Source organism: Euprymna scolopes, chromosome 42 (assembly GCF_053919585.1).
Source record: "Euprymna scolopes isolate OS-2025 chromosome 42, ASM5391958v1, whole genome shotgun sequence".
Classification (NCBI taxonomy): Eukaryota; Metazoa; Mollusca; class Cephalopoda; order Sepiida; family Sepiolidae; genus Euprymna; species Euprymna scolopes.
In genome coordinates this window covers 41,151,532-41,158,881 of record NC_136523.1, presented here as the reverse complement: position 1 = coordinate 41,158,881, position 7,350 = coordinate 41,151,532, and positions in this window count along the sequence as shown.

Sequence of the window (7,350 nt, the reverse complement as noted above, 5' to 3'; positions counted from 1 at the left end):
CACACACACACACACACACACACACACACATATATATATATGTATATATATATATATATATATATATATATATATATATATAAGGCACTTTGTTTGTCTCGGTGTGAGTTCATTCCCTATGGAATCCGAATAGTTGGCAGTATTTTGTTTTTAAATTTACACAAATGTACCTTATGTGGCTGGGTATGTTTTAGCTTTGTTTTATATCAAAATTCCTCCGAACATGTTCCGAAACTATCGCGTAGAAAGGTACAATTCGAATTTGATCAAAGTTAACACTGTTATACAGCCTAATAATACAAGTGTACTTGAGAAGTTTACTACCGCAGAAGCCTATAAAATCAACATTATGTTCTTTAATAAGATAGTGGAGCGTTCGAAATGAATGATTATGTTTAGTGCACAATTGGACCATGATACTTGATTTCATCTTTAATTCAAGTCATTATATGAAAATAATTTTATAAAATCAACAGTAGTTTGTCTACAGTGTAATGTAAACTACGATATATTGTGAACTAAGTTAATGCATGAAGACATTCGAAGCTTCCTCCCAGTGAACTACGGTGGGTCCTTGACGAAAGCAGGCAATCCAATGATTTGATTGAAATGTGTAATTTCACCGATTTCGGTGACAATTAATGTATTGGAAATGTAGAACACTCCTTGATCATCATTCAATACCGGGAAACGTCGGATCTTTTTGCAAGTCTCTATCTATCTATCTATCTATCTATCGATCTATCTATTTATTTCCATACTTTGTGAACCAGGCGCGAACGCAGATCCCTCAATTTTAATGAACATTTTCTATCATTAATTGTAAGCAGTTTTTTAAAATAGTCAGCCATGTAGGAGCCTATGCGTGAAAAAAAAGAGAGAAACCACATTCTTGTGAAGTTTTTTTTTTTTTTTATTCAATTTTCACCCCAAACAAGGCACAGTGCCACTTTGAAGCAGGGGGCTACTATTAGGGAATTAATTAGCGGGGTCATTATGAAGGGAGATGAGTAGAAAGATGTTTGTTAACATTACACTTGAACTTCTGCATATCATTGCAGTTGGGAAAGCAGAATCCCGGAAGGGAGTTCCAAAGACCCGCAGTTCTGGGGAAGAAACTATTGGAGTAAAAGGCTTTCTTGCACCTAGGGATCTCCACTGTAAAGGGATGAGACTTAGTAGCTTGTCGGGTTTGTCGGGGGTAGTTACGTCGGGGAGGTACAAGTGTTTGCAGTTCGTCAGAGCATTCACCATTAAAGTATTTGTAGAACAGGCAGAGGGATGCAACATCTCGTCGATGGGACAGAGGTTGAAGCCTAGATGACAGTTCAGGACCTATCAGGTTTGCGACTCTTTTTTTAACCCTGTCCAGGAGCGAGAGACAAGCAGCAGATGCACCAGCCCAGATGTGACAACAGTACTCCATACATGGGCGAATGGTTGCCTTATAGAGGTATAGGATACTGGCAGGCGTAAGTAGTTTTCTAGCACGGTAGAGGGAGCCAACCTTCCTTGCAGCAGCCTTGGCAATGCTCTCAATGTATCTATTCCAGTTCATATTCCCTGTAAACGTTAGGCCGAGGAGTTTAAAAGACGTACTTTCAGGCAATGTGTTCTTGGCCATTGCTATTGGTGGTAGAGAAGGTTTCTTGTAGTTATTGAAGGAAACAAGCTTAGTCTTAGCAGCATTGAATGAGACCAACCATTTTTGTCCCCATTCCACTACAAATTGGAAGTCATCCTCTAGTGTTTCTGCCATTTTCTTGGATATGTGGTTATTTGTTTTCCCCTCATATCTGTTATAGAGAGTGGTGTCATCGGCAAATATACCCATCTCCGAAACAATATTATCAGGGAGGTCGTTTATGAATATCAGGAACAATAGAGGTCCAAGGATAGACCCCTGAGGCACTCCCACATTTATGTCATATTGTTTGGATGTACGTCCGTCGAGGACAACTTTGATTTTTCTATTACTTAAGAAGGATTTAATTACGTTATGAATTCTTCCAGTGATTCCATATGATCTAATCTTCCTTAGAAGACCATCGTGCCATACCCTGTCAAAAGCCTTAGATATATCAAGGGCCACCGCTCTACCCTCCCCTGTTTTATCCAATGAACGGTATATACGTTCAGAAACTACAGTTAAGATATCTGCTGTTGAACGGGCTTGCCTGAATCCATATTGTTTGTCAGTCAAGAGTTTAGCAGCTGTTAGGTGCTGGACTAGGGCTTTATTAACTAAGGACTCAAATATTTTGGCGAAAAGTGGGAGGAGGCTAATGGGGCGATAATTTAGTGGGTCAGTTCTTTCACCAGAATTCTTGAAGACTGGTACCACAGAGGCGGTTTTCCAGCAGTCGGGAAAACAAGATTCGTTAAGGCATTTATTGTAAAGTTTGGACAGAACTGGAGCAACCTCGGCAGAGCATTTTTTTAATAGCACAGCCGGGATGAGATCTGGTCCACATGCTTTAGAGGTGTCTAGGTTTTTTATAATAGCATGTACCTGAGAAGGGGTGATTTTCAAGTCGTCAAGTGTGGCATCTGTTCGCAGAGGAAAATCAGGGAGTGAGTGGTGTACCGAGTTCAGTGTGGAGTTTGAGGCAAACCGACTGGCAAGCAGATTAGCCTTGTCAGTTGCCGTGCAAGCAACCTCATGATTGTTTGTTAGTGGGGGAATAATTGACTGTCCATTATTAACTACGCTGTTGTAGATTTTCCAAAAATCCCGGGTTCCTAATTTCTGTGCTTTGATGCGCTTTCTGGTGGTTTCAGAGTAATCTGACTTAGCTGTGTCTATCACTCTCTTACAATTATTTCTAGCTTCTATAAACTTCTGTTTATTTGAGCTGGACTTATGTCGGTTGAATCTGCGGAACGCATGCTGCCTTTGACAAATGGCAGCTGCACAAGCAGAAGTAAACCATTGGGGGGAGTGGGGCTTGCTATAGTATTTCCGTGCGGGAACATGTGCTTCAATAGCAGTTTTGAACCATTCAGTTGTCTCCTTTGCACACTGTTCCGCTGGAAGAGTAAAGATATTTTGCCATGGGGCATCTCTGATGAGCTCCCTGATGGCTTCCCAATCAGCCTTTTTTTAATACCTCGTTGTTTTGAGTAGTGGGTCTTCAGTTTTAGGGCGAGAATTTAGGCTGATTTCTACCATTATCACAGCGTGATCAGCATTCCCGAGTGGGCTATGGGCATTTGTTGTACAGTCATTGGGAACTGTTGTCAGAAAGAGATCTAGAAGTGAGGCATGTTGATCGTGCTGGTCTGGGAAACGTGTCGGAAATGTAACCATCTGAGATAGGGAATGAGATATAGAGAAGCTATATGTGGCGCTACCAGCTACGTCTGTGTGATTTGAGAATCCTAGCCAGTTACTGTGGTGGACATTGAAGTCACCAAATACATGTATTTGTGCGCTAGTATCGAGGGAGAGTGCTATATCTATGCTGTCTGAGACTTTGTTTATTAGGGTACAGTCTTGGTTTGAGGGAGAGCGGTAGAGAAAATATAAGTAGCTAATATTGTGTTGCATATTTAGTCTGAAGCACATAAAGGCCTGGCCCTCTGATTCTAGTTTTATTTCTCTAGTTAGGGGGAGGGTGTTTCGAATATAGACTCCAAGTCCATGCATATGTCTGTCCGAGTCCTTACGGTAGAGTGGGAGATAACCAGGCATGTTAAAGTGGTTAGAGGGTATGGAGGAGTGAAGGTTAGTTTCACTTAATGCTAAGATATCCGGGGTGTTTACAAGGAGAAATGACTCAACATCATCTAAGTTAGTTCTAAGCCCGCGGATATTAGTAAATGCAAGCCTCAAGGGAGGAGGCAGGTTGGTTTTCTTTGAGGTTGGTCCTGGTTTAAACGTAACTTTTGCTTGAGCTGTCATTTCATTTTATTTTATTTAAAAGTTTCAGTTAGGGTGGATGAGTGAGGGGGTGCTGGACAAGTAGTTGTGCAGAATACCAGACATGCAATACAAGTAGACCATCAGCTGTCCTCACCCACAGGATTGTGGCCTCAGGAAAGCCCACCGGGGATGAGTGCAGGGTCCCTTTCCATGCGCGACATGGCACTACAAACATCCCGATATTTTACAACTGTTGATGGAGCAGCCGCTCTAAGCGCTACCAAAGAGTTAGGGCTCCTGTACTATCAGTCGGAAACAGCAGCCAGGAACTGTCAATCCGGTACCCTCAATCCATTAGGCAAAGCCAGCCCAGTCCAACTGCACTGACATATATGGCACTGAAGCACCCCACTGTGTCCAGTTTAGGGGGATGGGATGTGGCAGGAGTGGGGAAAAGCGGCGTTCATTACCCTAGTCAGGAAACAAGGTCAACCACTGGGTGATTCAAGCGAGTCCCTGTGATAGTACCTCTACGCCTGGCCAATAGGCAAAGAAGGAGTATGAAAGCCGAGCGATAAACAGAGTCTATCTCCTCCTTAAGCAGTTTAGGTTTGCCAACCGGTGATTTGTTTGAGTCACCAGCTCTAGAAAGGTTGTCGTCCAGGACTGAAGAGACCTCCCTCCCCTAGGTTTAGTTTCAGAGTTTTCCTTCTCCTAGACGGATAGCCTGGGAAGACCTACGGGTCCATCAGCTCCGAGGGGGTTCGCCCCGCGCCTGGGTCCTAATCCAGGTATTTCTGCGACCGCGCATGGGTAGTTAATATTTATTGGTTATTTAGGTTAATATCTCCTGGAAAAAACCGGGCATTTAGGTTAGCTTCTACAGAAGATTTTCACTCCTCAAGTGTGGTTTAAAAAGGGCATTATTATGCTGTCCATTTTCATTTTTACTGAGAGAGGGTATACGTAAAAATTCATATGTGGTTCTTCTTTTGCATGGAAGTCACATTTGTTGAGTCATATGAAAAAACATACAGCAAGCATACCCGGTGAACCAAGTACATAGCAAGCATACCCGGTGAACCAAGTACATAGCAAGCATACCCGGTGAACCAAGTGCAAGTGAAATACAAACGATTGCACTGAAAGGGACGGCTAGAATCCTGAAAAGATCTCTTGGTTGGACTCACTAAAATAGGAGTAAATGTCAGACATCTGGTTGGATGTCCCATCCCCTAGACGAAAACGTTTAAGAAAAATGAAAAAAAAAGTGAAAAGCCACATGTATGTGAAGTATGTGGTTCCTCTTTTGCGCATAAGTCACCACACACACACACACACACACACACACACACACACATTCAGCTTTATATTATAGATTGATATATTATATTGATGCCGCAAAAAAAAAAAGAAAAAGGATACTGAACTTCAAATTGAAAGTGCATGCTAAATCCTGTAAAGTTCTGGGTATTCGGCAGGTAAAATTAGCACTACAGTGGATTTTTTGTATTTCATTATTCTGAATAATTATATATATATATATATATATATATATATATATATATATATATATATATATATATATATATATATAACACATATTTGCTCTGCAATAGTATTTAGCACTCTCTTCAGGTATTTAGTAATTACCGGTTTTACCATATATATATATATATATATATATATATATATATATGTATAATCTGAGGTTCTTGTTTTCCAGAGGTTAAGTAAACCATGAAATGTAACGAGGTTAATACAAGAGTACTCAATACTGAATTAGAGCAAGGTATATTCAAACTTTGCTTCCGTATAAGCTGTATCGCCTGAAGAGGTCTTTAGTTACTGGAACTGTCTAGCAACATATTACTGCTTATGTAAAAACAAATAAAGAATATACATATATATATATATATATATATATATATATATATATATATATATATATATGTATGTATGTATGTATGTATACTACCTGCCAGTTCGGCGTTGCCCGGTCGTGTAATACACTTGAACATAACATTTTAATTTATGCAGATTGCGTATGTATTACTAGTGGGGAGGAGTCGCCCGGCTTTGCCCGATCGGAAAATACGCTTAAACATGACATTTTAATTTGCCACGATTTCGTATGTATTATTTTCGAGTCTTGATTTCAAAAGTGAAAAAAAAGGTATTTTGGTGCCATCAGCTAGAATCGAAACCGAAATCAAAACTGTAGCAGTCAAAGCTAGTGACGTTACCACTTTATTAACGGGACATACATATGAACTGATTAAAATTGTACTAAGATGAATGTGCAATAGAATGAATAGTTTTTTGTTGTTGTTGTTTTTTTGTTTTTCAATATTGACCTCTTTTGGACTTTTAAAAAAAGTGTTTTAATCGGCTAAAGACCCATAAAAGAACGGTTCATTTGAGGTTCAGGACGACTGGAAACAATGCCGAGATAAGCGGAGAGAACATACAGCGCCTAGAATTCCCAAATGGTCACCCACCTGGTACTAGCCAGGCTCAACGTTGCTTAACTCCGGTGATTTGACGAGAACCGGTGTGTCAACGTGATTATCGAAATTCTAGGCGTTGTATGTGCTCTCCACTTAACATCGCCAATTACAGTGGGTACCTATAGTCTGTTAAGCATGGAGTAAACTACCATATATATATATATATATATATATATATATATATATATATATATATATATATATATATATATATAGTCATCCACATACAGTATTGTTTCGCTGTATCACAGCTCATCAGTGTGGCTAAACAGGCAATTACCTCAAGCTGGGATCGAAACTTTTACGACAGTCAAGGTTTCGAACCATTACGCTAATCGGCAGCTGGTGTGCGGGTAGTGAAGTAACGATGTTTTGACATCGTCCGAAATACCTAAGCTCGATTTGTTTACACAAAGAGCATCGCTTAATACGCTAATGGTATATATATATATATATTAGGCACCGCCAAAACTGGGGGGGGGGCAGGTCAGTACTTTTTGACGGATCGTCTTTTTAAAAGTCTACCAAAAATCAGGTAATTATCCGATTAATACGAAATTTTCAGCGATTATTAAGAGAAGAATGAACTTTATAACAGTGTACTTATTTTTCATAAACGATATTTATATATATATATATATTTTTTTTTTTTGCTTACAAAACCCCCCTTGTTTTGAAGTGGGAACAAATATGCTTAAAATAATAATCTGAAACTGAACACTACATATTGTGTTGTTGTAAGGGACAGAATTATAGATTAAAAAAAAAAGAATTGTTTGCATACCTTATTTTTACGTCTGAATATCAGAACTTCGATTGTGTTTAATTATCCCGCTTTTGAGTTTTGAAGTGTGAAATTCGGTGAATATGTTAAGTAAAATAATTAATTTAAGTTAAGCAAAACAAAAAAAATTTTTTTAAATATTTATACGACAAAAGCCATTTTAAAATCTTTGATGAATAAATTAACAATTT